This window comes from Sus scrofa, chromosome 1 (genome assembly GCF_054392235.1).
Source record: "Sus scrofa isolate SSC_HxYL_T2T_F1_AM1 chromosome 1, Sscrofa_HxYL_maternal_Yorkshire_Landrace_v2.0, whole genome shotgun sequence".
NCBI lineage: Eukaryota > Metazoa > Chordata > Mammalia > Artiodactyla > Suidae > Sus > Sus scrofa.
Genome location: NC_139383.1, coordinates 230,646,610 through 230,655,384, shown reverse-complemented (window position 1 = coordinate 230,655,384; position 8,775 = coordinate 230,646,610). Strand labels below are relative to the sequence as shown.

At 47.0% G+C, this 8,775-nt stretch overlaps 1 protein-coding gene across 14 annotated transcripts in view; it reads left to right on the top strand.

The window, feature by feature from the left end:
* The first annotated feature begins 278 nt into the window (after positions 1-278).
* Positions 279-8,775, top strand: part of SMARCA2 (SWI/SNF related, matrix associated, actin dependent regulator of chromatin, subfamily a, member 2) — a 191,115-nt gene continuing 182,618 nt past the window's right edge. For 2 of the 14 annotated variants that reach the window (XM_084986871.1, XM_021064313.2), the window contains exons 1-2: positions 279-402; positions 1,044-1,131. The gene's annotated coding sequence lies outside the window, so the exon portion shown is untranslated. Of the gene's footprint in view, positions 403-1,043; positions 1,202-1,907; positions 2,177-2,393; positions 2,766-8,775 lie in introns of those variants that run through there. The other 12 variants (XM_084986881.1, XM_021064332.2, XM_021064340.2 and 9 more) reach the window with 6 other exon arrangements.

The following is an 8,775-nucleotide window of genomic DNA, read 5'->3' as shown; positions in this document are numbered from 1 at the left end:
AGGCGCAAACACAGCTCAGAGCCGGCGCCTTGCAAACCCACACGGATCCACGCATACAGTAGAGCTGTCTCGATCCACATTCTTGCACACCGCCCCCTCCGCTCCCCCCCCACCCCCCGAGCTCAGGGAGTCGCTGAGCGGGGCGAGTGACAGACGCGTCCCGCCAACCCGCGTCCGGGCGGGCAGGGAGGAGCGGCGCGAGGGGCCAACAGCGGCGCGTCTTCCGGCGCCCAAGGAGGCGGCGAGGGTGGGACACGGGGCGGAGCCGGAGTTTAGGAAGAGGAGGGGATGGCTGTCATCAATGAAGTCATATTCATAATCTAGTCCTCTCTCCCTCGGTTTCTGTACTCTGGGTGACTCAGAGAGGAAAGAGATTCAGCCAGCACACTCCTCGCGAGCAAGGTAAATATAACTTACAACTCCTTTCTCCTCTTTCCCCTCCCTCTGGCCTCCCGGCTGCAGACGCCGCATAAACCCCTCAGGCACCGCGCCGCCTTCGCCGGGGATCGTTCATTATTATCCTAATTATTATTTATTGTGCATGCACGGAGACCAAAACAAACAGGCGGGCCAACCGCCACAACAACAACAAAAAAAGCCCGCCTCCTCCCCGCGGGCCTCAGGTGGAATGCTCTAACAACAGCTCCCGGGCAGCGGTGGAAGGAACGGGAAAGTTTCAACCGAACCTTACTGTTCTGATAATAACAGTAATAATTATTACTTAAAGGAGGCAAGGGGAGGAAAATCCCACCAAAACACAGCCTTGACCCTAGGTAGGCAGTCAGCGATGCACTGCCAACTCAAGGTTGTAGCACACACATACACTCGGCAAGGTTGCAATCCCTCCATTCCCTTAAAAGCTGGGGTGGTGAGGGAGGAGGCAGGAGGATCGGGGGAATAGGATGGAAACGCGACAGTTCTTCCAGAGCAGTCCTCCCCGGAAGAGTTGGAAGGAGAGCAGGAGAGGAGGGCGAGAAGCCCGGGCTGCCGGCGGGGATCCAACGAACGCGGCTGACACCCGCTTCCTGGGGACTTGTTTAAAGGGCTCCGGCTGCGGAGACGCGAGAGGATCGCGGCGGGAGAAGCCGGAGCTGGCGCGCCAAAGCGGCGGCAGTCAACGCCGCGGGGCCGGTGCGTGCGGGATCTGAGGTGTCACCTCCACTTTGCGCGTTCCCTCGGGCGGGGATGGGGACGCTGACCGGTAGGCAGGCCTTTAGGCAAAAGGGCTGCTGGGGGGCTGTGTCTGGGGCACTACGGACGTCCTGGTACCTGGCGGCCGCGCGGGCTCGGGTGTTGAAGTTCGGGTGTCCGGCCGGGGCCGCACTGCTGGGAGGGAAGAGGCCGGATAGAAGGAGGTCGGAGGTGCCCGCCGGGCTCAGTTATCCGCCCTCTCCCTTCCCGGGTTTGTTTTCTTTTGCTTTGCGCCTTCCCCTAGCTTGAGCCGCGGGAACCGAGGGCGTGGGTCGCGGGTGATCATCCGGGTGCTAGGGGCGCGCTGGGGCCGGGGAGAGCCACGGTGACTGCGGGCCGGGGAGGCCATGATCCGGATAATCCTCTCTGCCTGACTGTCACAAACAGGACCCGCGCGCACCCGGCAGCGGCGGTGGCATTCGCCTGAGAAGGGGAAGGGCTGAGGGGTGGGGGGTGGATAGGGTGGCTGGCGAGGGCGGGAGGCGGGGAGACCGGGTGGGAGCCTCCTCCCAATGATGACACGCTCCCCTTCCTTCTCCTTCCTTGCTTTCGAGTTTGATTTATTCCCATCCCAACCTGGTTTACCCCTTCCTCCGCTCTCCCCCTCCATCTGGCCGTCTTCCCTCCTTCTGTTTGCGTTGCAAAACACGGCCATGCCATCTGCAAAGGTGTCGCGATGCACTTCCCCAAATAACCAGTCCTGCGCGCCAGCCCCTACTCGCCCTCCGTCTGCGGGCGCACACCAAGCAGGGCGCCCCGGGTGCCCCGCAGCAGGCCTTGCAGCCTGGCGCAGTTGCACCGCGCGGGGCGGGGTGCAACAGTGCGGGCTTAAGAGGGACACCAGCGTCTGACTCCCGGCACTCGGGTCGGTTTCCGGTACACGCGGGGAAATAGCCTCCTGCCTATGTCTGCGCGCTCGCCCCCGCCCCTGCCGCCTGGATTGCATTATTATTTTTATCCGGGTTGCAGTTTGCAGCGGATCCTGGTGAGCGCGGGGCTGGCCGGACTGCTAGGGGGGTGGGGGTGGCGGGGTGGAGGGAAGTTGGACGTGGATCAAGCTGGAAAAAAAAGTTTGGCAGGGAGGCTAAGTAGGGAGGGAGGGAGGGAGGGAGCAGCGAGCTCCCACAGCTCGCGTCTCCGCTCGGGGTCGGCTCGAGTGTGTCTGCGCGTGAGTGTGAGTGTGTGTTGTGCGCGCCGGGGCTAGTGCGTTGGGAGCAGTGGCGCGGGCAGCCGCTCCTGCCCGCGCCCTGCCCGGGAGCGGAGGAGGACAAGGCGAGGTTTGGTGGCGGGGGATGGTGGGGGTGGCGTGTGCGTGTGGCTGTGAGTGTGAGTGTGCGCGGGCGAGCGGCAGAGAATCAGGAAGTCACAGCAGCGAAGCGCACACAGACATGTTTGATCGCCGTGACATGACGCGCGCGAGGGAGGAAGCGGCAGCGGCAGTGGCGGCGGGGGCCGGGCGGCGGGCTCCGGCGCGGGCCTAGGAATCCGGCGGGGAGACCCGCTCCGGGCCGCCGGCCGCGCCGCCTCTGTAGGCTCGCAGAGCCCAGTGCCTCTTTTTGTTCCGCGTCCCCCAGGTAAGGAGCCTGCGCCGCCGCCGCCGGCCGAGTGTGGAGCTTTCCACCTCTTTCCCGGCGGCCCCCTCCAGTCTCCCGGCTCGCCTTTCCTGCAAAGTCAGGCAGGCTGGGGAAACCCAGTCCCTGCCCTCAGATCGATCGCTTGGAAAACTTTTCAGCGGGAGGTACAACAAGGGGAAGAAAAAGGCCGCACTGGCTGCTGTCCCTTGTCAGTCCTTTCTCCTCCCGGTCCAGAGTAGATTCGCGGCGCCCTGGGGCTGTTGCACATTCAAACTTCGGGCCTAAACGCGCTTGCAACTCTCGCAGGATTTACTCCAGGAATAAAATTAATATTCAAAATCGCCCACTTGATCCTGCCAGGCTTTGGGATTTTTTAAAAGCAGGAGACAGGTTGGGGGGTCGAGGGAAGTGGGGGTGTCGTGCAGAATCCATGCCTTCTTTAATGTCTGCAGCGGGTGTTATGTAATTTTAGTAGCACATGGGTGCAAAGCCCATACTGGGCTTCTTCCCTTCTTTGTTTATATAACTTCTGGGAGAGTTTTGCAAGGTTGTCGCCTCCACCCCCCCTTCACCTGATGGAGGTTAGTGCTTGTGCTAAAGCAAAGCCACCTGGGTGAGTATTTTATGGAGAGGTGTCATCGGTATCTCCTGGTTATTTTGTAGATTGTGTTCCTAACTGTGTGTGATGTTAGAGCATAAGAAAGACTTCAAGGATACACGTTTGTCTACTGCATTGAGTGCTTATTTTTTTATTTTTTATTTTTTTACTGTCTCTGCATTACCAATAGCAGAGTTAAATTTTAAACTTCCATTTCAAAGGACTTTTTAATTTACACCTGGCTGTGCCATGCTTGTAGGAAGAGAATGCTCATAGGGACAGAAAGATTGTTGCATGTTGAGTGGAAGAAAATTCCTGTCTCATCATCTAGGTAAGACTCAGAAATCTCTGAGAGCTGTCCTAAAATAGAAACCATGCCTAGCAGTTGCTTGTGTATTCTTATATGTGCACATTGAAATGTTTCAGTAATATTTCCCCTCAGTTATAGGGGGGACCACTACCCCAGGCTTGTTTGCCAACACTCCACTTGGTAGACTTCTAAGCCTATTTCTAGCACACTGGTGAAATGTTAAGAGGTGTGTCAGGTTTGAATCCTCCTCAGTGCATTGTTATGCAAATAGAGGCACACTTTCTCTTTTAGGAATCTAATTGCCCTTTTATTCTCTTGGACTTTTTTTTTTTTAATGCTCCCTGACAGCTCAAATACTTGCTACCAGAAAGAGAGGATTTGGAAATACCCATAAGGTACAAAAGGTATTTACTGATGTGACTTGAAGGAAAAAACCAACCTGTAGACAGCCTCCTCTCTTCCTTGTTGGGGGCCTTAGAGAGAAAACCCATCTTGAAGAACATTGTGAAATAAATTAGGAGTTTGTGGTATCAGAACCCTTAAAGAATTGGCAGAAGTGAGGAAATGCTCCCTTCAATGCAGCTTTTCTCTCCTGAGTGACACCAGTTACATCCCAGCTTTGGGACTAGCTGCACTGTGGTGTTTCACAGAAAATATTCACCGCAAGAGTGTGTTCAAAGCAGCCTTAGATCTTTTCTTTTGTTCGTTTTTTTTTAAAGTGGTTTTTGAGCATTTCTTGTCAAGTTTCTTAAAAAGTGCTTTGACCAACACTTGAGGCTTGGAATTGACCAGAAAAAAAAAAAAAAAAAAGTAAAGTGCCTCTGTGCCTGTTAATGTTTGGATTCTGTTTAAGCTATTTCTGACAGTAGAGAAAGTAACACTCTGACAAATAATTGTTTAAAACTTTTTTCTTTGATTAAGATAAGTTATTTTACAGATGAGCATAAAAGCACATCCCATGCTTTTCTAGAGATAATTGTAATATACCCCTTATATTACGGTAATATTTTGACATTTCATTTTAAAGGCTTATTATGTATTGCAACAAGACCATAAAAGAGAAGACTCATTTATTATAAAAGCTGCCATTCCCCAGTGTTTTCATGTTTTTTTTTTTCTTTTAGAAATCTTCCTTTGTAAACAAGGCCTTTGTCAAACTCTCCTAGGTCAGCAGCTTTTTGATACTCTAGAGAAATAATAAATCACTATTTAAGACATCTTGACATGGTGCCATGAGAACAACTGAATTATCACAAATATAATACCAAGGAGTGCTTCCCAGAACTATGTATTGAGACTGTGTTGGTAGAACCTGATTTAGCCACCAGAAGTTTTGATTTTCACTATTTGTGGTTATGATGATTTTAAGGGAAATCGTGGACAATTCATTGCTTAACATGAATGGCATTAGAAAACTCTGTATAAATGAGTCACGTTTCTTCTTTTGCAGTATTTTTTGGTGAATAGATGAGAAAGTTTCCCTAATGTTAAAAGCCATTTTGAGGAGCAACTTCTGATTTTTTTTTCTTGTCACTCTTTTCTGTTAAAAAATGATCATTTCAATTGCTCCTTTTTCTTAAATATGTTCTGAAGATTATTTTTGAACAACAGAGGAGACTGAATTTTCTGTCATCTTTGGAAGGGTTTGTTTATGGAACTTGAATCTCTAGTCAGTTAATAAAGTCATGGATCATTCCAGAAGTAGTTGGGAATAGAAAATATAGATGGTTGTTAAGTTATTTGGTAGAATATTTAGGGAGGCCTGGGATGTTTATTTTTTCTACTTAAAAAAGTCCTGACTTTATATTAACCATGGAGGATAGGAGACTAAAACTTAGTTCTGCCAGAGTCATTATGGAAGATAGAATATTTATTTGCCTAAGATATTTATCACCAAGTTAAATGGGTTCCTGCAACCTGGGTTTGGAGAACTTTACAAATGTATTACTGTTTATTATTACTTTTTTCATATTAATATAGCGCTTTTCCTTGAAAGTGTTTAGATATATTAGAGATTTTAAGTATTACAAGTTTTAAAGATACAATCAAAGATACTTGAATAATTACACTTTAGCAAGACATGTAATACTGCTGATGAAATTCAGGAGCTAAATAGCTGAATCTTTTGAGTGTTGGATATAAACATTAATTAATTTTAATTATGTGTGAAAAAGTAATTAATTCACTCATTTGGAATGATGCTTTAGATGTGTAATACAGGATTTTTGCCTGAAATATTGACATAAGTGGTGCCCTCTGGACTTCGTAATAGATTATGTAACTGAAGCCCACTCTGAATTGTGATTTCTTAGATATAAGGCTTTCAGAACATTCAAACAGTTATCAGAGAATATCCCTGTATGATTTTTAAACTTTTTAAAACATCACAATATTCTGTTTAGTTCTAGGTTTGTAAGCATCCATCTTTTGCCAAAATATCATCTACCTCTGTGCAAGTGCTAATATTTTAGAAACTTTTTAAGAAGCCGACCTAACTTCAACATGGGCTGACTCTTTTATAAACTGATGAATGGAATTTATAGAAGTGACATAAATTTGAAGTTTAAAAGCCATTAAACATAATTATAATATCCCCTCCCCCCTTTTAAAAAAGTGAATTCAGAATTTGGCAATTAAAATTACTTAAAAATAGAAAAAAAATCTTCGGCCAAAAAGGATTGGGTTGTTTTACAGGTTAACAGTAGTTCAAGGGAAATTATCTATCAATTTGTGTTAGGATTGCGTTGTCTTGGTTAGGATGACTATATATTTCTTTTCCTAGTTGATGCTGTATACTCCGGTTTTTACCATCCTACTGGGATTTAAGTCATCAAACTTGGAAATTGAATTTCCATGAGGAAAGCTGGGCCTATAATAGCTTTGCAAATATTTGCAGCTCTTTTGCAGCTTGGTGTTGTGATGTATTCCTACATGTACTAAAATGCTATTAAGCAAAGTCTATAATTCCATAAAAAAATGAACCACTTGCAACTGAGACTTTATGTGTTTTAAAGAATGTGCCTGAACATGTATAAGTAGCATGCACAGACCATGTGATACAGGGGGAGATCAAGGTGTGCTTTCTTGAGTCCATGGGATAGATGAAGTCAGGAGGAGGCCAGGTGTGGGGGTGGTTGGTGCTGATCCTCTGAGATCGGAAGTCCTGAGGTCATAGGCACCCAGCCTAAAGAAACTTTGAGAAGACCAGTGTATCGATTTTGACCTGGTTGCCCAGGGCAAGAGGTTCTAGTTGGGAAGAATTTTCAAAAGGTAAACTTGGAGAAGGTAGAAAGACTTGATTTCCAGGCTAAAGCATGAATATTTTATCCACTGTGTGTTGGAGGCTTTTCTCTCAGAAGTTTGGAGCAAGGGAATTCTTGAACAAAAAGATATGTTAGATTAATCTAGCAGATTGCGAATTCAATCCAGGGTGGGAATTGAAGCCTTTAGAGGGATCTTCATGATAATACACAGTTTTATACGATAGCTCACAAGGTATTTCCATATGCAGTGTTTTCTTAGCTTCATATCAAAATTGAGATTGTACCTGGCTACTCTTATGCCTGTTTTGTAAAAGAGGAACTTGGAATTCAGAGGTCAAATAAACTACGTGGTGATTTATTTTTTAATGGCATATTAACATTGTAAATGGTCATCATTCATTTTAATTGCAGTGAACTTGAAGGGTTCATTCTTGAATTTTTTTGTTGCGGCTCTGAATGTTGGGGAAAGTAGGGCATATCAAAGCTGGTCTGTCACATAACTGGGGTTCATTCAGCATGTAATAGTCAAGTTTACTGCTAAGACAGTGTGTGCCATCTCAACCAGAAAAAGTTTTGAAAGTATGTATTTTTATTTTATTTTTGGCTACGGCTGTGGCATGTGGAAATTCCTGGGCCAGGGACTAAACCTACACCACAGCAGCGACCTGGGCCCTTTCAGTGGCAATGCCTGATCCTTAACCTGCTGTGCCACAAAGGAACTCCTTAATGTACATATTTTAGACTCTTATGTGTTTATGTATAGGTAAAATTACCTTAGCTGACTGAGAAGGAAGTGGCTATCACTGATTCTTATCAGCATCCCAAATGAGGTTGCCTTGCAAAGGCGCCTAACAGAACCTAGGGAGAATGGGTGTATGTGCAAATGCACACGAATTACATTTCAGGGTGTAACGCTTTGCCACTAACTTTGGTTGCTTTGTTTTGGTTTGGATCAATGGCCTAGTAGTTTGGGTTCAACTGAATTTTAGAAACGATAGTTATCTGTGATTGCCTTTGTGACTTACACCGGACACAGGTCCTAGGTTAGAGGAATGCTCCCCTGAAGTCCTTCTTTGCTGGGTGGCTTCTAGTACTTTCGGGTTTTCTCGTAAACGGCGTTTTTAAAAAGAATTTTTCCTCTGTGGAAACATTGGGTGTCCTCACTGAAGAGGTCATCAAATTGCATCACAGGTAGACTCTTCTGAGAAAGCAGCTCATGGTATGTGCAGGGTGATAAAGTCAAGAGCCAGGTTCCTGTTGAGGCAGTGCCTGGGGGTCACAGGACTGTAATTAGTCCGTCAGAGCGTCAGAGCTGGTTGTTCTCTCTCTTCCTGCACAGAGCTGCCAGGTCTGACTCTGGGCAAGGACCTTCCCAAGGCTTTTCCTTTCAAGTGAGGGCAGCAGCTTGCATCTTAATTTGTTTCCTTGACTAAATGATGACGAGCTCACAGAAGCCCTAAAACAGCACACTTCATCCAACCACTTTGTCAAAGGTGCTCGACTTTGAATGGTAAACCTACAGGAATCATTCTTCCTGTTGAGGAAAATGTTTTCGATACTCTTCCAGACGTTTGTGCCAGCCATGTAGAATATTCTCTTTGAGCCCAGGGTGGTTTTTATCTGTGGCACAAATCATATGGTGCACGTCTCAGACCCAGAAGCATGAGGGCTTTGGGAATGTTTCCCCACCTACCTGGAAAACTTTGGCCTCTAAAAAAGAAACTTCTGGTAGAGTGTATTTCTTTTATCTTCCTTGCTGTTCTTACTGACTCTGCTCCCCCATTAAGAACAGCAGCGCTTGTGTTCTAGCTTTTAAGCTGTTGCTACTTGTGAGGAAAT